This window comes from Crotalus tigris, unplaced genomic scaffold, assembly GCF_016545835.1.
Source record: "Crotalus tigris isolate CLP2741 ecotype Arizona unplaced genomic scaffold, ASM1654583v1 scf7180000018354.2857554, whole genome shotgun sequence".
Lineage (NCBI taxonomy): Eukaryota > Metazoa > Chordata > Lepidosauria > Squamata > Viperidae > Crotalus > Crotalus tigris.
In genome coordinates, this window is record NW_024096961.1 from 1,445,799 (window position 1) to 1,473,612 (window position 27,814).

The 27,814-nt window shown below is 37.4% G+C and overlaps 1 long non-coding RNA gene across 1 annotated transcript; it reads right to left on the reverse strand.

The window, feature by feature from the left end:
• Positions 1-1,769: 1,769 nt before the first annotated feature.
• LOC120311359 lies at positions 1,770-27,112 on the reverse strand. The gene is made up of 3 exons (XR_005557596.1): positions 26,839-27,112; positions 17,162-17,235; positions 1,770-2,168 (listed from the first exon to the last, which is right to left on the reverse strand). It is a non-coding gene; the product is annotated as an uncharacterized LOC120311359 (long non-coding RNA).
• Positions 27,113-27,814: the final 702 nt, after the last annotated feature.

The following is a 27,814-nucleotide window of genomic DNA, read 5'->3' on the forward strand; positions in this document are numbered from 1 at the left end:
CTCAGCCCCGCCGCCTTCAGACTGCGCGAAGTGGGGCGCGGCTGGATCGGTCTCAATCGGCGGCTTTTCGGCTTCCTGCCGCTCCCTTCTCGACAACGAAGTTTCTGAAGCATCCCCCGCTCGCTTTCGGATTGCCCACCCCATTAAAGGAAGTTTTGCGGCGGCTTTCCTTCTGCCGGTCTTGCCCTTCCCGAAACTCCCAAGCAGTTTTTGGTCGCTACTTCCTTACAGCGCTGAGTTATTAAAAAAAAAAAAAAAAAAGCCTTTGGGATTTGGGCCCCCAATGTTTGGCCTTCATTATTCTCGTTAAATATCATTAGGTCCTCACATGAAGCACTGATAAAATTATGTGGCAAAGATGCCAAAATTCAGAACACGAAGTTTTTTTCCACAGAATTGTCGACCTGGAGGGAAGTCGAAACTACAGGTACTCCTCAACTTAACGACCACAACTGAGCCCAAATTTTTTGTTGCTAAGTGAGACATTTGTTAAGTGAATTTTGCCCCATTTTACGACCTTTCTTGCCACAGTTGTTAAGTGAATCAGTGCAGTTATTAAATTAGTAACATGGTGGTTAAGTGAATCTGGCTTTCCTATTGACTTATCAGAAGGACACCAAAGGTGATCACATGATCCCAGAACACTGAGTCAGTTGCCAAGTGTCTGGATTTTGATCACGTGACCATGGGGATGCTGCAGTGGTTGTAAGTGTGAAAAACTGTCATAAGTCATTTTTTTCAGTGCCGTAACTTTGAACGATCACTAAATGAAGTGTTGTAAGTCAAGGACTACCTGTATTCAAGTCATGGAAATTCTATCTACCTCTAGCGGCAACTTTGGGGAGGCATTTTCCTGTATAACCTATGATTGTGTTTCTTCTGGAAATATAGCATCCTCTTCTCTCTTTTTATCCTATCTTATTTAAACCAGAGTAATAATTCTTATTCCTGTGTCTCCTGTTCTGCAATTTCTTAAGGTGATTTTCTACAATCCTTAGAAATTCTGTAGAGAAGGAAAAAGCTGCTAGTGTGGCTTAGGTAGCTCTTGACCTGTTCACCTAACATACATAATCAGACGCATAAATGTTCCAGCAGGTGCATTCATACTACAGGTTAATTTGGTTTGTTTTAATCTTGCCTTGTGTATGTTTTGGGGTGTAACTTGATTACAAGCCCAGTGCATTTGCTTGGTTTCAGTATATTGAATCAAGTAAGATGATGGATTAAGAGTATAGTGTGACTGTGACTTATGGGTGAAGGATGGGGAGTGGGATCCTGAGTGTTGTCTAAATATTTCACAGCTGAAAGCATGGTCAGCTTTGTGTCAAATAAGGACCAGAACTTAAGAACCGACTCCATTCTCCTTCAGGCATTAGGACTTGCTCTGATCTTTGAGGCAAAGATCACAGCTTTTTACTCTTGAACAGACATGACAATTTCACCTCTGTTTGATTTGTACTATTTTTTATCTATACCTCTTATCATGTACACGTAACCCATTACACACAATTTATCACATGTACATAACCCAAGAGAATAGGGTGCATAATGAAATAAAACTTGACCCACTGAACAAAATTTGATTTGTTGCTTCCATCCTTCTTGTTCAGCGGATCAAGTTTTATTTCATTATGCACCCCTTTCTCTTGGATGAAATGTGTATTAGCAATGCAACAGTTGTTTTCAGTCAGAAACTTGGGCTTCCATTTCTTCCAGTAGCTTTTAAAATTAATTCTGTCAGTGTACAGTAGGAGCCACACTCGACTAAATATGTATAGGTTCATAGTTTTAATGTCAGAAGATCCATTTGCAAGAAACAATTGGAAAGGAAAATAATTTCTCCATTCATTAGTGACAGTGAAATTCACCAACTAGTTACATATACATGGAATATTCAAACCTGGCGCCATTTCCTCTCTACTAATCCAAGATTTGGTCAGCCTGGCATATGTCTGTCTGACATGTGTCCCCTACCGTTTTTTTGCTCTTCTCAAGCCTATTGTTCCTTTTTCACAAGTTTATTCTGGGCTTTCCTTTCCCCTTTGCCTCACTTGTGGCTCACAGGATGACTGGCCTCAGGAAATGCAGCTGTTGCCAAGCCCACGGAGCTTCTGAGTCAGCAGCAGCCCTGGGATTCTCACTGATTCAGTGCTGGGCTAGGTGTGTGTCTGAAAGAGAAAGATTTAACTTCCTTATAAATGTCATTCTTTCCCTACAGAAAAGCGAAAGGTAGAGACTGGCTGGTCTGCATTCTTTCACATTCTCTCAATAATGCCTAGTAATAAATCAGTTAAACCAATTAACTGTCCCTCACTAACTTCCTTTTTTTCCACAGACCACGTGGATTGCCATTTCCCAACTCACAAAGGTTCCTATTATCTCAGAAGCAGGACCAAAGTTTGCCATTTCATGAGCAGTCAGGTGACCGATGGTGAAAGAAATATTGGAGAGGCAATGAAGGGTAAGAACTGAGTCCCAAGTATGCTCTAATAGGGGTCTCAGATGGAATGGAGATCGTGTTCCCATGTCCATCCTTGAAATAAGATTCAATCCAGTTAATTCCTTTAACACTAGCAGCTGGTTTTTTTCTTTTACATTTTAGAGAGAGAGAGAAATCACATCTGCTGAATTTTTTTCTGCCGCACAATGAATGTGAGTACAGCACAGGCCATTATGTATACATGCACTCTAGTTATCTGTATGTATGTTTGCAAACCCAGACAACAGTGGACCATGTAACCATACCTGACTAAAGGAAACATAACTTGGTATGATGTGTGAACAAAATCAGTTTTAAAAGCAAAGGAAAATATTTCAAGGACACATTTTGATAGCTATTGCAGTTATAAAATGAATTATGCCAATGATACATGCCACTTAGCAGCAGAATCTAGTTATCTGTTTGCATGTATTTTATTAGATCAAGGTGTGCTACATTTACCAGTTTATATTTCTTAAGTGTATAAATTATGGCGAATTCGTTCCAACTATTCTGCGTTTTCCAGAAATATCCTAAAACACTGGGTACAGTAGCCATACATAAGAAGCCCTAATACAATTACTGAACACAGAGCTGGAAATTTGAGACAGGCACTTCTGTTTTGCTTTCCACTTCCCATTTATCCTTGTGTTCGGGGAAGCAGTTTTATGATGCTTATAACCTAGAATAGAAATATATGGTGAAAGTTGGAAGAATCACACTCCATTTCTTTTAATCAAAAATCTCCATTCTAGGCAATTAGAAGTCAAAACTGATGGTATAGTTAACAGACTGTTCACATAACTTACTAATCTAAAACAAACAACTGATACAACAGTTCAACATGCTGGCTTTGTTCATTCATTACACTGTGACAGTGTGGTTTGTTTGGTTTTGGGTTAGGCATTATAATTTATAAACTATAGTTTGATTTAGGGTTTTTAAGAATACAGTCAATACTGTACTCCACAGATTATTGTAGACATCACCATTATATTACTTATATATTCAGAATTAGTGATCTAATCCATCAAAAATTAATCACAGTTAAGTCTAGCACATGTCATTATTTATCAAAGAAATTTTGATAGAACTAGCTTTGCTAGATAACAGCAGTTGGCAGGTGTATTATTTTAGAATTTAAGTTTCCCTCTTCCCTTTTGCCAAGCTACCTGAGGCATCAACAGTCTTGATTACAATCAAAGCCCTTTGGATAAGCTTGGAATTAATTTTGCACCTCGGAATGCCTTGCATAAAGAAGGCGTGATGAAGACAGGGGCAAGGCTGAACAAAGGTCAAGTTTGCAGGAACAAATTCACCCACACCCAGTTCTAGATATCCTGTTAAGAAGATCTTTCTTTCTTGAGAGCTACACTTTTGTTGAGGAGTTCTAGTATTACTGAATAGTTGTGCTTCCCTAGACTACACCCAGTTAATAGTTGCCTGTGTGACCCATTGAAATTATGCCAACACTAAACCTCCACTCACTCTACATATACCACACAGAGGGATTGTTAGCATTTTTTTTCACTGGAAGATATAGAAAAGTAGGAGACGTTTCTGTGAGAGAGAGCAGTTGAGTTAATACCAGTATCTTATAGAATTACTTAGGAAGAGGACCTCCAGTTCTGAAAGTATGAGAGAGGCCCATGATAACATTGGAGAGTTCTATACACTAAAAAGCATAGGCACCTGCAAAGGAAGTAAAAAAAATTAAGATGGTGGCTGCAACCATATGGTGAAAGTCCCTTCCCTTTTATATGTGTCTCATCTAGAAAAAGCAGAGGATACCTTTTCAGCAGCAGGAATAAGTTGCACAGTTTAAAATCAAGAAGTAAGGTTTCAAGTAGGATTTCAGAGGACTACATCTTTGAAATAAATCAATCATGCCACTATTCACTTCCAATATTTGCTCACTGTTCAAAAAGACAGAGGATCTCTACTGGTCCAATTGTGAATATATAGATTATTACACATCCCCCAACTCATATGCACATAACACTCTCACACACACACACTCTCTCTCTCTCACACACACACACAAAGTAAATATTTACCCACAACTTAACTATATTCTCAACATATCAAAGTCAATCTCTCATATTAAAGATGAATTATTTGGGGGGGGACTGGATCTGCACAATATGCAAATATACAGTGTGACTGTCTAATTTGTGGTTCAAACTGTTGCAGTCTTGTCATTTCAGAATGAAACTGGAGATGTAGCACTGAGTTTTGGTAGCACTTCTGCCAAGATTTTTTTATTAGTTAAAAAAAAACTATTTGAACTATTGATCAAAATCTTATCAATGGAGGATTGGCTTTCTTTAAAAATCTAAAAAGGTCCATCAGACATTTTCATCAAAACTTGAAAAGAATAGATTATAGATTAGAAGATAGATAATCTTATATAGATGAATAGATTATATGGTAGAAAAACAAGGATGTTTCCAGTTCCAGTACTTCAAAATTCAAAACCTGTGATTTTTAAAGAATAAAGTTCATATCTGACGTATTTATAGTCTGCATCAAATACATCAGTGGGAAAACCAGTTTCATTTAACAACCATGTTAACAACTAGTGATTCACTTAACAACTGTGGCAAGAAAGGTCATAAAATGGGGCAAAACCCACTTAACAACTGTCTTGCTTAGCAATAGAAATTTTGTGCTCAATTGTAGTCATAAGTTGAGGACTACCTGTATAGATTTATGCAAATTACAGTATACATTTAATCATTATAACAAACAATTTGACTGGTAGATACATGTTAATCAGATCAGAATGATGCAAGTAGTTGAATACAATGGCTGTCTTGAATGGAGCAAAGAGGTCTAAGAACGTGTTTTGTAGAGATGCTACTTTTATATAGATGTTAATGTCTTTGTTTCTCAGTGCTTTTGCTGTTTGAATCAGCCTCCACTATGCTAAAATATCTCAAAGCTCTGGCCCAGCTATTTTCTTTGGGAAAATGCACACTCAGAAGGAGTAATTTACTCACCTATCCAAATTCCATTTTGTCCTTAAAGGAACACAATTTTTTTAAAATAAACAAATTTGTGGATATTTAAACAGATGAATTCAAGGCAAGAACTTAAACAGGGAAAAACCATTTATGTTCTGTTCTTGTGCAAAATTCATTAACCAGACACTGAGTTTCCTACCTGGTGCAAAAGTGGTGCTAGTGATTCCCACTCTCCCTGGGAGGAAAGTAAACGTGGGGTACTGAACCACTGAGCTCATTACTGAAGAGTCCTGTGAAGTCTTACCAGTTGGACAGCTAGAAAGTGATGAATGAATTAGCTGCATCCCAGACAACCAACATTGCTTTTAGATAATTGTAGAGGGAGATGTCTTGAGTGCATGTAAATTGCTGGTTAAGGACTCTTTAGGCAGCTTCTACAGCAACAGAACAGGAGTGCTGGGTGTAGCTGTTTTTTATGAATTGTGTGGAAGCAGCCAATTCATGAGATCATGGTGTCTCACCCCAGCTACATCAATGGATCAGTTTAAGCTTTAGTTAAGATGTTAGAAACCAACTCCCTAAAAGTAATGAAGTGTCACCTCTCATTAAGATCATGTAGGATGCCAAGCATTGAAATCACTCAAGAATCTTCCCAAGCTAGTTAGATAAAAAAGGATACTTTTACTAAAGGGAGGAAATAGCTACAGCTGTCAAAATTCACTCCTGAATTTCAATCCTGCTCCTTTTGTATTTAATTATCCTATAGAAAGAGTTGGAGTTTCATAATCCATGACACTTGCCACGTCAGTGTGGGTGGGGTTAGTCTTAGAGGCTCTTTGGTTAGGGTGTTTACTGTTGGCTTCTTTGGCAATTTCTTGAAGCCAGCCCAATCAAAGAACCTCTAGGACCACCCTCTCAACAATGACATGGCAAACCACTAGAATATAAAATGTGAGCAAAGCCCACTCCTTACCAGCACTGATGATATTACTAAATTTGGGTAATGAAATGTCTGTGAGAAAACAAGCAAGCTCAGAGAGCACCAAGGACCTCTCATTTCAACCCTGAGCTACAAATATTTTCCTTTATAAAATTTATTTGACAGAAAAACGGACAGGTTAGCGAAGATGGACATCAAAGGCGGACACATATTGAAAATCAAAGCTAGATTTATTTATAGGAAGGTTTAAGCTTTATTAGTAAAGAGCACGAACGTGATCTGCTGGCCCCCAGCTGCTGAGCTAGGATAACCTCAATCCAGTCTGGAGGAAAAATGCCATTATTTTATCCTGCAGGATAAAATAATCTTCATCTCTTTTGTGTGTTCAGGTGTTAGCTTTGGGTGACAGGTCCAGATCTAGGGAATCTTTAGTGTGTATGCAAAGGATTTTCATATCTTGAGGGAATTTGATATGGTTTTATTTGAGTTGTTGATATCAGTAAAAGACCGCTTAGCCAGTTTCAGCCAAAGTGTCAATAGGGGCAAAAAAGCATAAACAGCCATTTTGTTTTACTGTTTAGGGGTCACTAGAGGTCAAGGACTGCCAAGGTTGATGAGGGATCTGGGTGGCAAGAGTGGCATGGAGTCTTCTGCCTTCTTACCGTTTAATAATATTTGGGGGACCAGGTTTTCTAATCTTGCTTAAATTTCTTTTATAGAGTAGCTTTCAGATAATCAGGTTCGATGAATGCTGAATGTTATTCTTTTTTAATTTATTTTTATTTAATTAATAACAAAAGGAAAAAAAACCAAACCAAAACAGAAAATAGTAATGGAAATACATACACTGTCAAAGAAGGAAAAAGAACAAAAAGTAAAAGAAATATGACAAACAAACCATGTTATTGTAACAATGAATAGTTACAATTGTATATGTACTTGTCTAATGCAAATATTATTCAGGTATGTATACGTTTCTAATACATTTTTTGTAACCTATTGTATTCTGTATAAATGAGACCCATATTTCACCAAGCTTATCTATACAAAGTCTACGATGGATGTTGTTTTTTTATAAAATTGGTTAAAAAAGAGAAGATGTCAATGATGGTGCAGTTGAATCACCACCTATTTTTATTGCGAATATGATATATAAACACAGACAAACTTTTGAATGCTTTATTATGCCCACTGTCTTTTTTACCTTACCCTATGGATTCCACTGAATCAAACCAAATATTCATGTTCTGACAAATGAAGAACGCTGTTCAATTGGTGGCCAGAATGAAAGATTGAAAGAAACTGTTTTGCACTAAAGAAGTATTATTGTAGTTTGTATTATCAGCTGTTGACAACAATGTGAAATCACAACTGCCAGTTCTTTAGCTAGTGTTGGCCTTCATGCAAACTGAGTTCTTCCCAAGAACCTACGATGTTGTACTGTATCAGTATATGTGTGGATGCAAGCAGTGTGACCTTTTGCAACTGACTGAAGTTTTGTCAATGCACAATTTTTCTATGTGCCATCCAAGAGTTTGAAGTTTGAATTTATGATGTAGTATGTAGATGTGAGAGGTTCCTTCAGCCCAGAAAAAATAGTTTCTAGAAACTATTTTTCTCCTCCTTCTAACAATAGTTTATATTACTGTCTAAGCAATTTTTAAATGACATCTATTAACGTAGTTAATTCACTGGCAATCCTAGTGAGTGTTTCCAAATCCAGAGTAGCTTTTGCTTGCTACACTGCTCTCCCAAAGAGTACATCTTATAAACATTGTTTTTGAAAGTACATACACTGCAGGTACTTATTTAGGAGCAAGTCCTGCTGATTTTAGCAAAGGCTACTTTTGAGAAAACATGCATTGGCTTGTTAGTGATTCTTTTTCTCTTGAAAGCTGCATGGTCACATTTTAAATGCACTCTGTCACCAGAATGAATTGGTGGATTGTCTAAGTAAAGATTAAAAACAATGCTCTCTGTCATTACCTATGGTTACCAAGTGAAATGATAGTGAGTGTTCTCTGTGGAATAAAACTTCTCTTTCTTTCTGCAGTTACATAGAGGGAGAAATATCGGATGTTCATGGAACATTATTAAGCAAATAAATTTAGGAAGTCCCATGGCACCCAACAAGCCACTGAGATTTATTTGCAAGTGTTTATTGACCTAACTTCCATTTTATACTGAAAATTGTTGCTTTTTGCCAACCTCTCAAAAGACACTTAAAATTCCTTCTTATGGTCAGTTAGTGTCCCATTTCTTTTTTCTTTTTTTTTATTGAAATCTTTTTATTTTTTAACATACAAACATTTATAAAAATACAATAAAATTTTAAAGTAAGAAAAACCCCCTTACCCTCCCTCCCACCCCCAACCCCCCTCCCTTCACTTCCCAGAGCAGAATACAGGGTTAATAATATAATAATTTAAAAAAAGAAAAGAAAAAAGAAAAGAGAGAAAAATTTTTTTTTATCATAATTAACCTTTAACTCCATAACCTATAAAACAATTCTCTATAATATTTAATATTCATTCATAAAATAAATGAAACTTTTTAATTCCATACTTTTTCTGAATATAATCTATCCACCTTCCCCATACAATAATATATCTTTCTTGTGTATGATCCTTTAAATAAGCAGAAATTTTTGCCATTTCTGCAAAACTAGATACTTTAAATATCCATTCTTCTAAAGTAGGCAAGGAATCTTTCTTCCAATATAAACCTACTAGTAACCTTGCTGCAGTTAATAAATTCAACATCAAAGTAGTTTCTTTTTCATTTAAGTCAACAAAAATACCAAGTAAAAATAGCTGAGGAGTAAACTTTATCTTTTTTCTAAAAATCTTTTGAATGTTCCACCAGATCATAATCCAAAAAGCCTTTACTTTTTTACAATTCCACCAAATATGAAAGTATGTCGCATCATTATTGCCACATCTCCAACATTTGGGCTGTATATTGGAATACATACAAGATAGTTTTTTAAGATCTAAATGCCATTTATAAAACATTTTATAAAAATTTTCTCTCAAATTTTGAGCTTGTGTAAATTTAACATTTCTTGTCCAAATTGTCTCCCATAAATCCAATGAGATTGGTTCCTGTATATTCTGAGCCCATTTAATCATACAATCTTTAACCAATTCTGTTTCCGAGTCTAACTCTAATAAAACATTGTATATTCTTTTTATATGAGCCGGACTTTGATTTTTAATCTGAGTAACCAATTGTCTATCTTCTAATGTTATTCCCTCTTTCTTATCTACAGTCCAGTCCCATTTCTTGTTTCATTCAGTATGTCAAGGAAATTTCAGTTAGCTGGAAGTCCTACTGCTCCTGATACTCAATTTTAATACTCAATTTTAAAATGCTTCTCTCCTCAAAAGAAAACATTTAGCAGTCTAATATATTTTGCTTGACATAACAAGCCTTGAGTGGTCCTTGGTGCTTTTTTTAATCTGCTTGTTTTCTTGCGGACATTTCATTAACCGAACTAAGGGTAATGATCAGTACTGATATCTAGTTTGGGTGATGAAACAGCTGCAAGAAAACAACCAAGCTCAGAGAGCACCAAGGACACTTCATTCCAACCCTGAGCTACAACTATTTTTCTTTATTGGTACCAGTTCTGACTTTCTAACAAAGTTCTGACTTTCTAACCAGTTCTGACTTTCTAACAAAATGTAGCTGTTCCCTCCCCTAGCTAGGCAGTGTTTACAGACCATAGACAGTTCCATTCCTAGATTGTTTGGCAGAAAATTCTCCTTTGAACAATTGAGCAATTAAAAGCCCATGGTTCTCACAAGCCAAGCCAAAGTAATGAATGGACAATCCAAGGTCAGTCTTGCTTACTCAGAGGAAAAGGAAACTCAAAAGATGCAGGCAGATACTTGTTCTTTGTTAAACCAGAATTTGACTCGCCATGTTGTCTAAATATGTTCAATATGTAATCTTTATTTATATATCAACACAATTAAAAACAAAAAGAAAAAAAATCTAATATACTGGTGTTTTGCAGATCTAAAATAGCTAGAGGACATTGCATAATGAGCAGAAGGAATAACCTAGAGGAACAAGAGGAACATCCACAATCAAGGCAACGGTCCCATAAAGAAAAATCTGAGTATGGGATAGAAATATAATTTGAGAATATAAGACCCTCCCTAGTTCTCAAAAAGATAAAGGTAGGTGGGGAAAAACACATTTTGTAAGATTCTGTTAATGTAATCTTATAATAAAAGTAGTATTAGCATTCATAACCTTGGTTTCCTACTCTGGTCTACCTTGAAGGATTGATACATTAAAGCAATTTTAACCACAGATGACTCCACAAACAAATGTCATCTCAATTTGTTCCCCATAATAATGCTTAGATTTTCCAAGGACATTCTAGTACTCTCATGGATCCTATCTCTCCATCCTCTCTATTGTCTTTCCCTTCCCTGAATCTTATGAAATATCCCTGTATACCAGAAAAGCAACAGAAAAGCTGGGAGAAAAGCAGGAATTATCTGTAGACGGTACTGTATACTTCTTCTTTCCTTCCTTAATGTGCAGATCCCCAGGTATTATCTCACTTAATTGAGTAACATAAGTATAAATTGCATTAGTGTGTAAGTTAGGAAATGAAAATGCACATACACACTCTTTTGCAAATGACATGTTGTCCTAATACAAGTATTATCAACTTAAGTCTTGTGTGAAAGTGCCTTTCACAAGCATATATTTTATTTTTTTCCCCTGCCAAAGGACTATGAAAATCATCTAAACAAGGAATAGCAAAACAAGATTTTAAAAGGCATTCAAAAAGACCCTAATTTTTTTCCTGTTGGACATATGAATGGCATTTTAAGCTTGTATTTGCTGAGTTAATAGTGACTGATAAGCCATCTTGAGCAGCTGTACTCTCTTTCTTCTACCTGAGTCTCTGAACACATCTTCTAAATGTGATCATATTTTCTAAGTTCGCATTGCAATTTCTTTTGAGGGTTTTGAAAAATATACTAACTTAATCATTTAAGAAATGAAAACATTAGTAACCAGTAGAAATTATGCACTTTCTTGACAGTTTGCAATGTACAGTATTTTGTCAATAATTTGAGATATGTCAGCTTTAGCATAATCAACTTTTTAATGTGTACCCTATAGTTTAAAGCAGTGGTTCTCAACCTGTGGATCGGGACCCCATTTGGGGTTGAACGACCATTTCACGGGGGTCGCCAAACAACGCAGTCCGCCATTTTTTCCCCCTTTTCCTTAACTGTGCTACTCTCTTTTATTCTATTGGCTTTTGAAAGCCAATAGAATAGACTCTCTTGAATAGAGTCTAATTCTATTGGCTTTCAAAAGCCAGTAGGAATTGTCCAGGCTGTCTCTGCCCTGCTGAGCCCGCCAAAAGTCCCATTCTGCAAACGGTGCTGCACCAGTTGAGTAGTCCTCGACTTACAACCGGTTGAGTAGTCCTCGACTTACAACCAGTTGGGGGGTCGCGGCATTAAAAAGGTTGAGAACCACTGGTTTAAAGCCTATGGAGTGTCTATGGAGATTCTCAGTCATCCAGGCCATGGTGTACCAAAGATGCTTTTTCAAAGTACTTTTGGGACAACCATTTCAAAGGTTTACCTCAAGGACTCTCAGAAAGAGTACTAATGACCAGATGACTGCAAGGAATGTAAATCCTTCTATCCTCCATCATTCATCAGAATTGAAGAAGCTTCTTGGATGAGAAGCGAAACGTCTTCAAGGAAAAACTAAGTCCAGTTGCCCTTTGAAAAAGCACTTTTGGATTTACAGCCAGTATTACAGCTATCCCATGCAGCTACAAACCCTAACAAGACAAAAAAATGGAAATCAAAGCCAATGCCTTATCAGTCATTACATGCATTGTGCTCAGGATTAGCATCCTACCATATAAAAATAGTAGATGCTTATAACATAGCCTGCTTGTCCCCATATTTTTCCATTGTTTCAGCCGAAATTCTGCTATGGCCAAAACCCAGCTCACTTAAAGCAACCAAATATCTCTGAACATAATTTTCTTAGGCATTACATTACATTACATTACAGCAGATACTGGGCTCCCAGCAAAGCATTGGCAGTTTACTGGGCAGACCTGGGCAAACGTGGAACCGCAGCTTATATATCTTTGGCCTGCTATATTTCAAAGAAGACAAAGTCAAACACAGTGTAATTCTTGAACATTGGAATGTTTTTCATAAAACCACCTAGGACTAGGTGATCTTCTCGTTAGTTATTCCTTCCTACTCCATCAATATATCCTCTATACTACATTTGGAATAGGAATTCCCCCCCCCCCCTTCCATAGACGGCCAGTCTGTGTGATGGTGAGGGTGTTGGGCTAGAAAGCAGGAGATATGAGTTCTAATCCTGCCGTAGACATGGAAGCTGGCTGGGGGCTTTGAGCCAGTCACTCCCTCAGCCCAACCCACCTCACAAAGTGGTTTTTATAGGGAGAATGGGAGATAGGTAGGAAGATTAGGCATGTTGATAAATAGATAAATAAGTAGATAGATGTGAGAGAGAGTATGCTGATCCAGGAAAGATATTCCACTTTCCCCTGATTTTCCACTGACTTATTGTATTGTTGTTGTGTTTTGCCCTTAACCAATCATTTTTACTCTCATAAGTATTTTAATTCTCAAAGTTTTATAAGACTTTGGTTAATAAATTGTAATACATGAGGAATATTATTATAGAACTTGGGCATTTCTACAAGGAGTGCATCTTAATTTTCAAATTGCTGATTTTGTGGAATTAGAGCAGTTTTGAGATTATCTCTATCCTGATTTTTTGTGATGTTGGCAATCTGCTCTTAAGTATTTGGAAGAGCTTTCTTGCACACCGTTTACATGATTTATAATGTATGCCATTATAAATACATAATTAATGGTATTCATGGTGTACCTAAGGTGTATACAACTTTTTTTTCTGTAGGTTTACCTCAAACAATACATGCAGGTGTATTATATCTACTAATTAGAACAGACAAATGCATTTATTGGGAATAACCAAAAGTCACAAACTGGGAAGAAGCTCTAGAGCCATTTTTGGAATCATCCTCCAGCAATTCATAATGAAGGGTGTGGTTTTCAACAAAATTTATAAAACTCAATTTAGAAATTATAGGGTGAAAGATGTCTTCAGGAACTTTTCCAACCCAGTCAGCATTACAGTATATAGCTATATAGCTGCTGTAGTTCTGCCGCTAATCTCTTTCTCCAAAAGTATAAAATGGTTCCTTCGTCTCCCCTTCACTGACTCCTTTCATGCTATATGTGAGAAAGACAAAGTCAACATGAGCATTCACACTTATCTTGCTCATAAAAAATATTTGGCCTTTTCCCCTACCCTAGATTAAGGTCCTATAATATAAATTGTGTTGTACTAAGTTATGTGCCTCATATTTGGGCATAATCCAGTAGAGTTTGGCAGATACAATTAGAACCCTATAGGAAGTGTGCTGGGCCTGATCAAAACCCATCGATCTCAAAGTTCCATTTAGTACTATGGCCTGTTTAACATTCACAAGTAGTATAGTTACATTTTTCTGTCCCTCTTATTTAATGGGTGTTATTACAAACAAACTGTCTCTGATACTTGACATATTTTGTCCTTATGAATAGTAACCCCCCCTCCCCGAAAGTTGAAGTCTCCTATCTTTACCATATCAATTAGTCCAAGATTAATTAGAATAATGTGTCCAAAATTCAGAATGCTTCCAAATAATATGATACTTCAATGAAGCTACCATATATAGTGGTTAAAGGCACTGGGCTAAAAGCCAGGAAACCGTGAATTCTAGCTTTGCCTTAGGCACAAAGCCAGCTGGATGATTTTGGGCCAGTAATTCTATCTTGGCCATAGGAAGAGGCAACGTCAAATCACTTCTGAAAATTGTTGCCAGGAGTCAAGACACACTTGAACCCCCCCCCCCAATTCCCCCCCAAAAGGACTGCAAATATATGGATGAGCTAGGAAGCACCAAAGAGAGTGCCCTGGGTCTCTTTGCTGCCCTCTAGCACTTACCTGGATTTTTGCAGTCTAGATCTAGTTTTCCTCCCAACTTTCTGCTTTCAATATTTGCTCCCTGTTCAAAAAGACAGAAGTTCTCTACTGGTTCAATTGAGAATATACATATTACACATCCCCCAATTCATATGCACATAACACACACACACACACACATACACACACACACACACACACAGAGTAAATATTTACCCACATCTTAACTATATTAATATATCAATGTCAATCTCTCATGTTAAAGATGAATTATTGGGGGGAAACTAAATATGCACAATATGAAAATATACACTGTGATTGTCTAATTTGTGGTTCAGACTGTTTCAGTCTTGTCATTTCAGAATGAAACTGGAGATGTAGCACTGAGTTTTGGTAGCACTTCTGCCAAGATTTTTTTATTAGTTAGAAAAAAACTATTTGAACTATTGATCAAAATCTTACCAATGGAGGATTAGCTTTCTTTAAAAATCTAAAAAGGTCCATCAGACATTTTTACCAAAATTTGAAAATAATAATTATATAGTGGAATAACAAGGATGTTTCCAGTTCCAGTACCTCAAAATTCAAAACCTGTGATTTTAAAGAATAAAGTTCATATCTGACATATTTATAGTCTGCATCAAATATATTATGATGATAGTTTCAATCCAGAGATTAAAAACTTTACTTTTTTGAAACCCATTATTTGTTATGAAATATTAGGCAACTTTATCAAAGGAAACAAAAACAGAATATTTGGATGTCATCCCATGGCATAAAATAAAAAGTGATCCCCTGGAAACAGAATACGCTGATGTAAAAAAAAATTTAAATTGTGCAGAAAAAAGTATTTCATGACATATACTTCAGCTGCAACTAATTAATTAAAATTCCTTTCCTTCCAACTAGCTAATTAAAATCACAGAATAAGAGAGAGCAAATACGCTTTTTAAAATGTATGCATTAACAATAAAAACTAAAACATATTAAAGTACTTAACATGGCTGCTTACTTTTGTTCATGCAAAAATATCATCCAGCCTTATACAGCTTTATGCAAAAGGACTTAGTTATAAAAGGGTGATATAGAATTACCATCTCTTTGGAAGTTGTCATCAACTTTTTTTTTCTCACAGCAAAAAAAGTCTATTAATTGTTACCTGGGGCTCATCAAAATTCAGCTGACTTACATTTATAGCTGATCAAGACTGCAAATATCCAGGAATTATACAGTTGGTGAAGAATGTTCATTAATGAGGTGTTCATCAGAAAAGAAACAGGTAAGTTTGGTGGAACTGAAGAATTTATCATTTAAATATCTATTTTATAGTTGTTGGGTGTTGCAGAGATTGCTCTGGAATTTTATGTTGCAAATATTGAGATTTTGATATAAAAAGATGCAATTTTACATATAGTTGTCTATGTTATGAATTGCCATTTTTAAGGAATCCATTTTAAAATAAAGATTTATGTTATTAGCCTTGCATGAATTTATTCTCACTTCCCTAAAGCAATCTTTAAGTCTATAGCTCCTTATTGACAAAGGAATTAGTTATATTTCTTCCTTGGTGTTGGGAATTCTTCATTGGTAGAGGAAACTGTGCTTTACCTGTGAAAAACTCTAAATATATAAAACCATAGAAAATTTGGTGGTGACTACCTGATCAACCCAATGATAAAGGATGTGAGCTTCATAGGATGCTGGGTACTTCTTATATTCTTACAAACTAGGACATCTTCAGTCAAAGAACCTAACAAGAGATATATTCAAAAACTGTATTGCCTGAGTCTCTAAGCAAAGTAGGCAAATATTGGCTACCAGGACAAATACTCTAACCTGGAATGGGGTGATGAACTCTATTCCACTTTGCCAGCTTTAGTGAAGGATTCCTTTAGTAACATACTCTGATTCTTTGTGAGTAACCAGTCTTCATTAAATCTATAGTAGGCTGTTATCTGTCTTTTCAATGTGCCCCACAAAACTACAACTGGAAAAGGAACGATTTTGGCAGAATTTACGAACCAATAATTGCTCCATTCTTAATCTCAGTGGTTTTAAGGACCAAATTTCTGTCCTTGATTCCATATAGACAAAAGATCGTATGGTACATCTTCAGAACACCTTTCTTTCATTGCTGAATATTTATAAAGAAACCCCATATGATCTATGGAGACAGATGGTAATTCCCTATATTGGTTCAGAACATGACAGCAAATCTTAATGATGGCCCAAACTTAGCTTATGCTTATAATGGTAATCCATGTATATTAGATTGTAATCACCATCAGTGTAACCATCATACCCGATGATGGTCTATGATGATAAAGTTATAGCCTTGTATATTTGGCTGCAGAAGGGTATGTTACAGTGTGTGATGGTAAATGTTTAAGAACCAGCTTTTCCTGTTTTTTTGCTACCACTGCACCATTAGCCATAGAACGGTTGACTAGCAGGCTAAGTGTGGTGGCTCAGCTCTGCTTTCAGCTGGCTTACTACATTAAAAAAAAATTGACTCTCTTGAGCCAATGGGAGGAGGTTTCACCACACTAAATTTACAATAAATTTAAATGTACAATAAATTTAATATTGTGGATAAATGTTATTTTTGAACAATCAAAAATAGATAGGCCCCAGTGCTTTAAAGCTTATTCACACAGTGAGAGAATAAATCTTCCAGATCTGTAGGATTACAGTTCCCATAAATTCAAAAGACAATCACTGGTACAGCTAGGTATCATCTTTACCTACTTGGAACATCTCTGGGTTCATTGGGGGCAGAAGGCTGAAAATCAGTATTTTGATTGAAATGCTTCCATCTTGTTCTATTAGAATTAAAAGTGAAAAAAGTAAATCACAGGTAGATCAAAGGCAATGACAGGTAAGTACACAAATAAATACTTTTTGGAGAGGATTCTAGCCCCTTAGTTCTTTTCATGAGGTGTCTGCAGATCACAATTACTTAAATATATAATTAGAGTTCTTATATGTTTAAATGGCTACTACATTGGCAGCATGAACACATGCAAAGAATCACTGGCATTGATGGTATGCAAGGGTGGAGCTCTCTGTTCACACATAATATGTTTTTTCAGGGCCACTTCAGTACACCGAGAGACCTTTAGAAGGTTTAGATAAGTGCTTTTGAACACCAGCCATGCCCTTCCTGAAACAGGATTTTTCTACAATACTATCAGGAACATTATCATCTGTCAAGATTCGAATTTCCTTCATTCTATCCACTGGCAGTTCATTTAACCCCAAAGTCCATTAACAAGATTCAGCTTGAAAGATGTCTAATTTTGCTTCCAATCAGTTACCAAAATAGAAAAGTTGCAATTACCACTTCTGAAAATGAAAGATGTCACTCTGAACACATTTGCCTGGAATGTTAAGGGGACTTCCAATCTCACCTTTCCTTATCTCTTCAGGCAACTTGATGAGAGGCGGATACTGGCTTCTTATCTCTAATGAGTCATTATTTCCTCTGCTTCAATTGCAGTTTAACCTCTGGCCCTACCTTAGGGAGCCAAAATGAAGGAATGCCACTCAGTCAATCATCTGTTGTAGATTTTTATTCTGAACATTGTCCAGCCAGGTGGTTGCTCACTTGAGAACTCTCTAAAGATTTTTCTAAAGAATTTGCAATCCAATAGCTGTTTTGAGTTGGTTGGTTGGTAGACAATGCTATGTAGAATGGAATGGAATGGAATGGAATAGAATAGAATAGAATAGAATAGAATAGAATAGAATAGAATAGAATAGAATAGAATAGAATAGAATAGGACCTTGGAGGTCTTCTAATTCAACCCCCTGCTAAGGCAGGAATCTATACCATTTCAGACAAATGATTGTCCAATCTCTTCTTCCAGTGTTGGAGAATTCACAATTTCTGGAGGCAGGTTGTTCCACTGGTTAATTGTTCTAACTGTCATGAAATTTCTCCCTAGTTCTAGGTTACTTCTCTCCTTGATTAGTTTTCATCCATTGCTTCTTGTCCTCCCTTCGGGTGCTTTGGAGAATAGCTTGACTCCCTCTTCTTTGTGGCAACCCCTGAACCTTAGTGAGATGTCAAGATTGAGAGTCATCATGGCAGATACATCCAGACACATCTAACGCTATGCTGCTTTGATGGCCACATTATCCCAAACTTTGCCTATACTTATAATCTAAGCATACTGACTGAATAAGACATTCCAGTCATACAGAAATGCATGAAAGCAAAATTGATTTTTTTAAAGTAACTTAGCCACGAGTTTCAGAATATGGTAATGAGTTTAATTATTGTATAGAAGCCTGGGGGTAGAATATTCTTTTTCTTCTCATTCTATTCTACATCAGTCTTCTCCATGTTTTCCCTTTGTTGGGTTGGAAAAGACCAACAGCACCTGCAGAAAACTGCGATGAGACTCAAATGGCAGGATAGGTGAGATGATATAACCATGCCTATGTTATGATCCAAGTATGGAAGTTGTGTCAATTGAGTATGATGGCATGGACTTGTTAACATTTGCCCCACCTTGTCCTTTGGGTGGCCAAAGGCAGATATTAAGGTCAGCAACCTATAGGACAGCACAAGAAAACCAAATATATTGGGATTAGATATAATTTATTAGTATCCCTACCCTTGAATGAAAAGTTTTTCTAGCCATAGACCATGGCTTCTTCCATGTGGTGATTGGCTGAGACAATCCCCTCCCCCAAAGTTGTGGTATTATAATCTGCTTTTGCAATGATAGTAAGAACCTCTTTTATCAAAGGGGGGGGGATTTTTTCAAGTGAAGGACATATTTGGTCTTGAAGGAAGCACCAGGCTGAAAACTCACACAATTACCCTCTGCATTATTTGATAATTCCAATTTACAGTTTAGTAGCAATTATATCAAATTGCAGAAGCTTTGATTGCCCACCTGCAAGTAAGGAGTGTATCAAAATTATACTTGCAGAATTTCCAAACAAAAGCCAGAATATGCAGATCTCTGCACATGTCCCCGTTGGAGCAATTACATAGCCCATTCTCAGCACCATTAAAGGAAAAGTTTAGCTACTTTTAGCATAGTCCAGAATCCTGTTTTTATGCAATGGAGAAGCAACATTCCCTGCCATGTCACAATATGTTGAATGACTCACATCAATTTTACAGCAGACCTACTGCAATAATTCTTGAAACTGAGCTGTTAGTCATAAAGTCATCCCATTTGTTCCCATCAGGAATTTACTTTCACAATCAAAGTCTTTGTGCTCTGAACAAGGGCATAAATACGTTGTGAGTCCAAAGCAATATTTATTGGCTGAGGCCATGCAGCTACTGAACTTATTTTACTTTTCAGCTCTTCACTATCAGAAAATATTTGTCTTTTCCTCAAACTTTACATCCCCAAAAGTACTCAGCAGTAAAGAGGATGCTGGATTTTAGTACTTGCTTGGCAGCCTGGCAGTTCCCTGTTTCTTCTTTTTTTAAAGGCACTTAAAAATACAGAATAGAATACAGAATAATTGAATTGGAAGGAAACTTGGAGATCTTGTAGTCCAACCCCCTACTCAAGCAGGAGACCCTATACCATTTCGGACAAACTGCTGTCTAATCTCTTCTTAAAAACCTCCAGTGATGGAGCTTTTGAAGGCAAGATGTTCCACTGATTAATTGCTTCTAACTGTTAGGAAATTTCTCTTTAATTCTGTGTTGATTCTCTCCTTGATTAGTTTCCATCCATTGTTTCTTGTTCTTCCTTCAAGTGCTTTGGAAATAGGTTGACCCTCTCTTCTTTGTGGCAGCCCCTTAGATATTGTTGTTGTTAATTGCGAAGTCGTGTCCGACCCGTCGCGACCCCATGGACAATGTTCCTCCAGGTCTTCCTGTCCTCTACCATCTTCTGGAGTCCATTTAAGTTCACACCTACTGCTTCAGTGACTCTATCCAGCCATCTCATTCTCTGTCGTCCCCTTCTTCTATTGCCCTCAATCTTTCCCAGCATTAGGCTCTTCTCCAGTGAATCCTTCCTTCTCATTAGGTGGCCAAAGTACTTGAGTTTCAACTTCAGGATCTGGCCTTCTAAAGAGCAGTCGGGGTTGATCTCTTCTAGGACTGACCGGTTTGAACGCCTTGTAGTCCAAGGGACTCGCAGGAGTCTTCTCCAGCACCATAGTTCAAAGGCCTCAATTCTTTTGCGCTCAGCCTTTCTTATGGTCCAACTTTCACAGCCATACATTGCAACTGGGAAAACCATGGCCTGGACTATACGCACTTTTGTTGGCAGGGTGATGTCTCTGCTTTTTAGAATGCTGTTTAGATTTGCCATAGCTTTCCTCCCCAGGAGCAAGTGTCTTTTAATTTCTTGGCTGCAGTCCCCATCTGAGGTGATCTTGGAGCCCAGAAAAATAAAATCTGTCACTACCTCCATTTCTTCCCCATCTATTTGCCAGGAATTGAGAGGGCCGGATGCCATGATTTTGGTTTTCTTAATGTTGAGTTTCAAGCCAACTTTTGCTCTCTCCTTCTTCACCCGCATCAAGAGGCTCTTTAGTTCCTCTTCACTTTCTGCCATTAGAGTGGTATCATCTGCATATCTTAGGTTGTTGATATTTCTCCCGGCAATCTTAATTCCAACTTTTGATTCATCTAGCCCTGCCTTTCTCATGATGTGCTCTGCATATAAGTTAAATAGGCAGGGTGACAGTATACAGCCTTGCCGGACTCCTTTTCCAATTTTGAACCAATCAGTGGTTCCGTGTTCGGTTCTCACTGTTGCTTCTTGACCCGCATATAGGTTTCTCAGGAGACAAATGAGATGGTCTGGTACTCCCATCTCTTTAAGAACTTGCCACAATTTGTTGTGATCCACACAATCAAAGGCTTTTGCATAGTCAATGAAGCAGAAGTAGATGTTTTTCTGGAACTCCCTAGCTTTCTCCATGATCCAGCGTATCCAGATATTAGAAAACTGCTATCATGTCACCCCTAGTCCTTCTTTTCATTAGACTAGTTCCTGCAACCATTCTTCATATGTTTTAGCCTCCAGTCCCCCAATCATCTTTGTTGCTTTTCTCTGCACTCTTTCTAAAGTCTCAACATCTACTTCTATGTACTATGTGCTATGTACCACAACATCTAAAGCTACATGGCACATAATTGATCATATAATTAGAAAAAAAATTTTTTTTTCTTTCAATGGCCTACCTTTGTCTGCAAACAGTAGCCTATATTGCATATTTTTGTTATGACTAATTGTATTCCACTATCATGGAGGGAGGAATTGATGAGTGAAGACTTTCTTCAATCACGACCCCATTCTGTTCTCCTCTATTTAAAATCACTGGCTCCCAGGGAATTCTTTAGCAAAAATTGCTACCTTACTGAATACACTGAATAGTCCTCAACTTACAGCAGTCACTTAACGACTGTCCAAAGTCATGATGGATATACAAAAGCTGTTTACAACCTGGCTTCAAAGGTCCAACATCTGTCCTCCCCTCCCCCACAGCCATGTGACTGCATTTTGGCCACTCAGCAACTGGCCTGAATTTATAGTAGTTGACAGATCCTATGGTCATGTGACTATGATTTTTTTTCTTTCTAGAAACCAGCATTTCCTTCTGGCTTCTGGCAAAAAACATCCCATAGCAAACAACAATTTCTTACGACCAAAACTGTGGGTTCAATTACTGAATTACAATTGTAAGATTGGAGTACCTGTAACAGATACGCTCATCACCATATTTAATGTAATTCTAAGCAAACTTCACCAGAATCGGTGAGACTGATTTTGAATACAGTGGCCGAGTTGACATTTGCCTAAGCCACAGTTTTACAAGGCTCCAACTCTTTGTCATTTGGGCAGCAACATGACTGCATCCGCAGAGCATTCTGGGACGGCAGAGAGGGAAATTGCACAGGTGCTGTTACCAGCCCACCCCAGCCTTAGCCTGGAGGCTCCAAGCAAAGGCAACACCTGCTCCTGCTCTGTGGGTGCAGGTTGCAGTTCTTTCCTATTAATTTTTTTCAAAAGCCATCTAAACTCAGCAACTGCCTCTTCATTATGACATATTGGAACTGGCCGGGCAAGGGAGGGAGCCATGATCTTCACAATTAAAAAGCGTTTTGCCCTTAATCCAGTTTCTTCATGAACACCGTATTTTGGTTCTTCTTCTTCTTTTTAAACATTGAACACCCTGTTTGAACACAAGGAGACTCCAGTGGCTTCCCACGTCCCAAATCGACTGGTTGAGTCAGCTGAGGAGGAAACAGTGACAAACTGACACCCTTTTTCTCTGCATAAAAAGAGAGGCTGTCTCCCTTGCTGTGGGAAAAGATGGGTGGGGCTGCTGCCTGCCTGTCCAGGCCTGTGCAGCTCTGGATTCAGCTGTCACTCCATTCACTCATCTGCCTGCCCCAATGCTGGTGGCATGTCTGCTTCACACCCTTGTCGCAGCTGCTGCCACCAAACACAACACATACCTTTGCCTTCGAAAGACAGTGTGACCCCTGTTGTGAAGGCATTACATTTTTAGGGGCAGAGCCAAGTGTTGTGTTCCAGATTCTGCGATCTCAATCTCATGGGTTGCCTTGTGGAACGATTCATGTGGACAAGGGCTTTTCGATGATCAGTCTTTGTTTTAGCTTTGCCTCAAAAACAATGGCTGATTTTAAAGAACACATGAAACCATTTCAAGGTGGCTACCTTCATGTCTAGTAAAGACATCCACTTGTTTGCTTTTCTAAAGGCAATGAACCTCTTTCCCAACATCATTAAGACCCCAAAGGGTTTCTGGAGTTTTCAGTGTTCTGCTCTCCTAATGAGTGCTTTCACATTGTCACAGTAGCTGCAAACTATTTTTACCTCATGTTCCTCCAAAGTGAAAGTGTCCTTCAAGATTCAGAGGACATATGTCTGGATAATAAAGCTAGGGACTGAATATAGGTAGTCTTCAACTTACAACGTTCATTTAGTGACTATTTGAAGTTACAAAAACACTGAAAAAAGTGACTTGTGGCCTTTTTTTCATACTTAAGACCACTGAAGCATCCCCATGGTCGTGATAAAAAAATCACAATTGACTTATATTTATGACGGTTGCAGTGTCCAGGTCATGCAATTCACCTTTTGGAACATTCTGGTAAGCAAAGTCAATGGGGAAGCCAGATTCACTTAAAACCCTGTTACTATTTTAACAATTTCAGTGATTCACTTAAAAGCGGGTCATAAAATGGTTCAAAATTCACTTCACAAATGTCTCGCTTAGTAACAGAAATTTTGGGCTCAGTTGTGGGTGTAAGTCAAGGACTACCTGTATAAACAGAACTTAGCTTTTCCTAACGTTAAGAGTATGGTCAAAAAGTATTTTTAATGTATCTCATCTTTTTTCCAAAGAGTTCACAGCAACATCAAAATCTTTTCTATACCTCGCGAGGTAGAGAAAATAGAGAAAGAATTATTTGCCCAAGACAAATATCCTCCACCATTAAGAAAAGATTTGATTTTTGCCCTCAGTGCCACATATTTTACCCCTTCTAACACCTGATTAGGCTGACCAAGGAGGGATGAGATCATGGTATGAACATGTTTCTCAAAATTTGGACAATTGTAAAAGAACTATGTTTTAGACTTTTCCTATTGTTTTTGTGATATCAGCATCATCACCAAAGTTTGAGGGATTACAATGTGGCAGACACAGCCTGGTTGAAAAGCAAGTGTTAACATGTGTAAGATATTATGCTCTAATTATGATTTATATCTTGGTTACACCTGATTGAACACAGACTGTTATCTGTGGAGCATGCAGTCTGTTTCCATGGAGTTCATACAACCTTGCCAGAAGTTCATCATCTGAACAGTTTAACCAAACAGAGAACTTCTACTAATTCATTTTGCTGAATGTGCAGGCTATGGAAAGGTCCAATATAAATTTATACTTTTTTTTTCAAATGACAGCAAATAGACACAAGTTTATTGAAAAATAATCCATACTAATCAAGTATTCCATTACCAAAGTAACAGCCCAATCTCCCACAAAAGAAGCTGTTACATTAATCAGACAACACAAATGCACTGCAGCAGCCCAGGGGAAAAAACAAAAAAAAGGAAACAGACTACCTATACAGGTAGTCCTTGAGTTATGAATGTAATGGAGCCTGCCCATTCCATTCATAATTTGAGGATTTGTAAAAGCGAATGGCATACCTTGAACATCATCAGCCCCTGCTTTCGCCCAAGCATTTGCTAATCAAATGCATGGCTCATTAAATGCACGAGGTATCTCAGGGTGGGGAAGGCCATTGGGGGGAGGCTAGTGATGGAATAGGCTACCTGCTTAAGACCATCCAAAGCCTTCCCCAACCCACTAAGATTCCTCATGCTCCCCACAATTACTGTACTTAAACCCCCCCCCCATCCTGCCACTTATCTTGGGAAGATCTAGTGAGCTGTTTCCTCTCCAACCTCTGCCACACAAGTTGATTGCATTGCTCCCAGTGTCCGGCCAGCTTGCAAACTCTTTGGGCGCTGAGACTGAAAGCACCTGGGTGCCGTAATAGCGTGTGACTTGAGGCCGTGAGATTACAGTCCCCAGAAAATTCCCATCTCCACGCAAAATGTTTGCAAGCTGACGGGAGGCTTTGGGTCAGTGAAATGGTCAAGTATGCTAAAAATTGATTTAACTTACTAATATATGTTAAATTCCTTTCTCTCTACCTCATTTCTCTAACCATTGATAAAAGGTATCCCATGTTCTAAAGTACACTGAATCTTCTTTCTTTTTCATTTCCAATGTCAATATCCATTTCTGCACAATTTAAATTTTTTTAATTAACTCTTCCTAAATTACTTTATTAGTATGTACAGTATGTATTTATTAATAATTATAACTATTCACTATAGTGATAACTATAATCACTAATTGTATTCCCAGAGTGATTCAATGAATAAAGTTTAATACAAAAATAAATTGAAAGCTGTAAAACTATAAGCAGGGTAAAATCATCAGCAACTGTGTTTATTATTAATTAGGTTGTAAATCAATAATATGAACTTTCTACTTACTGGAAACGGCTTATTTCTCACCACCCAAATATTTGTATGGTTTTGTAAGAATAATTTAGAAGCATTTAAAAATTGCTTAGAGGAAAGGAATGCCAATCAGATAAATATTAGTACACAAGACGACATTATTTAGCAGTATTAGTTAATGCCTGCTCTACTGAAGTAAAGAGGAATTTCCCACAGTCTAGATAATTAAACATTTACCACTTCCTTTGTCCAAATGTTACAAAAATCCTTGTTTTTTTCATAAGGACTGAAGCCGAAGGAAATCAGCTTATGGATTTATCAAACAAATACCCACTTTGTTTAATTTCAGGAGGCACTTGGGAAATGATGTCTGGATTTTATCATTACACAATAGAATGGTTTCTTCATAACATATGACATCAATTTTTTTTGCACGGAGATTTGGTTCTCTAATAAAATCATTCATGGAGAAAATCTACGTGGGCTCTAAGATTTGACAATGACTTGACATACAGTCATTCCAATAAAATCATACTGATGTTAATCTGGAATGAACTGGTACGTAACTATCTCTGGAGATTCTCAGTCATTCAGATCATGGTTGTCCCAAAGATGCTTTTTCAAAAGGCAACTGGACTTTGTTTTTCCTTGAGGATGTTTCGCTTCTAATCCAAGAAGCTTTTTCAGTTCTGACTCAGAAAAACAAAGGAAGTTTTTCAAGGAAAAACAAAGTCCAGTTGCCTTTTGAAAAAGCACCTTTGGTATGTAACTAGTTTTTTTGAATTTTTTTATGAATAACAATTAAATAGTCATTGGCCATATTAGAAGTTCACTGGGCTTCCTCTTTACCTGTCTTTTAATAAGCAGAAAGACCTTCTAATCCCAGACAGATTTTATTCTGTGGTCTTTGGAATACATCAATAATTAACATTTTTAGTTTGGTTCTACAGTGACTTGTTATGCTTTGCTGATTTTCTCATCACTGATGTGACACACCATTTAAACAGAGTAATTTCCACTTCCATCTTGAGCTTTTGCATTAGTTTTTTATCTCATGAAATTAGATAAAAGCCGTACAAATAGGAATTCAGAGAATGTATTGCTATTCCTAGTCTTGCAAAAAAAAGGTGATGCTTTCAACTGCAGCTGGTGCAGAAGCCTGAGATTTATTTACTTATTAAGTTTATAAATATTTGCATTGCTGATTAATTAGGTGCATTTTTTCTTGTTTTTAGAATTGCTTATTCAGAAAATATCAACAAAAAAATAACAGGAGTTATTACAGGAAAATTTTGGGAAAGGCCATTCCTGTGTGCCTGCATATATTCAGGAAATGGCTATGTTGAGTCGATAACTCACATATAAATATACACATGTAAGGCATAATATGGGCAAACAAATGTTCCTGCAAATATATTTACTCACTCTCACTCTAGGTATTGCTCATGCAACTTCTTGTTTCTTTCCTTTGCCTGGAGCTTTTGGATTTGCCAAACAGGAAACAAACTCTTCCCTTCTGCTGCTTTCCCACAGCCATTCATCTAATGGCCCAGCCTCCTCGGAGAGAACTAAAGTAACTAAAGTGATTGTCTCAAGAGCTTCTGGTATGTGTGTTGTGTGTTCTCCGGTAGCCCCAGTTACTGAAGGTTGCCAAATGTTTACCTTTTTTTTAAAGTAATCATTAATAACCTTTGCCACTCTTCATGTCACCAATAGCTTGGGGCCCTGCCTTTAGATAAATACAGTCCAAATACGAGGGCAATTGGGAAATAAACCTCCAGTTGGTTATCAATGACAGACACTCGCAAATACTGAATCGCCCTCGTATAAAAGGGCACCGGGCCCAATTCAAGACAATAGTTGAAATATTTTAAAAATGAATGGAATGCAGATATTTGTCCAAAGTCACAAACCACAATTCACAAACCACCATGGATAAGTTCATATAATGAACACACACCAAGTCCACAAACCACATTGGCCGGTTTCACTCATCATATTCAGCCTCTGTAATTCTAATTTATAATTTAGTATATATAATATGAATCAAGTCAATAATGTATTTTTTCTTTCAGTGAAGCATGGGTTAGTAGCACCAGAATCGATAAGTGATCAAGTTTGGCTGGTTTCAAAAGCTAAGCAAGATGAAATTAGATCAGTCATTGGAAGGAAAGTCAGATCAGCTGGGAATTCCAGGATTACTGGCTAGACTGGAAAGTTGGAAAAACATCCCACACGCTGGCAAGGATAAACCACTTTTCTAAGCCTGCCAAAGAAACGTCTGTCTGAATAGAGTCTTTTGCCTTCTAAGCAATGCTTAGCATATTATGTGAACACTGCCATTGTGACTCAGCCTAAGTAGGAAGCACAGTTTACATTTTACCTAATATTTCTCACATTT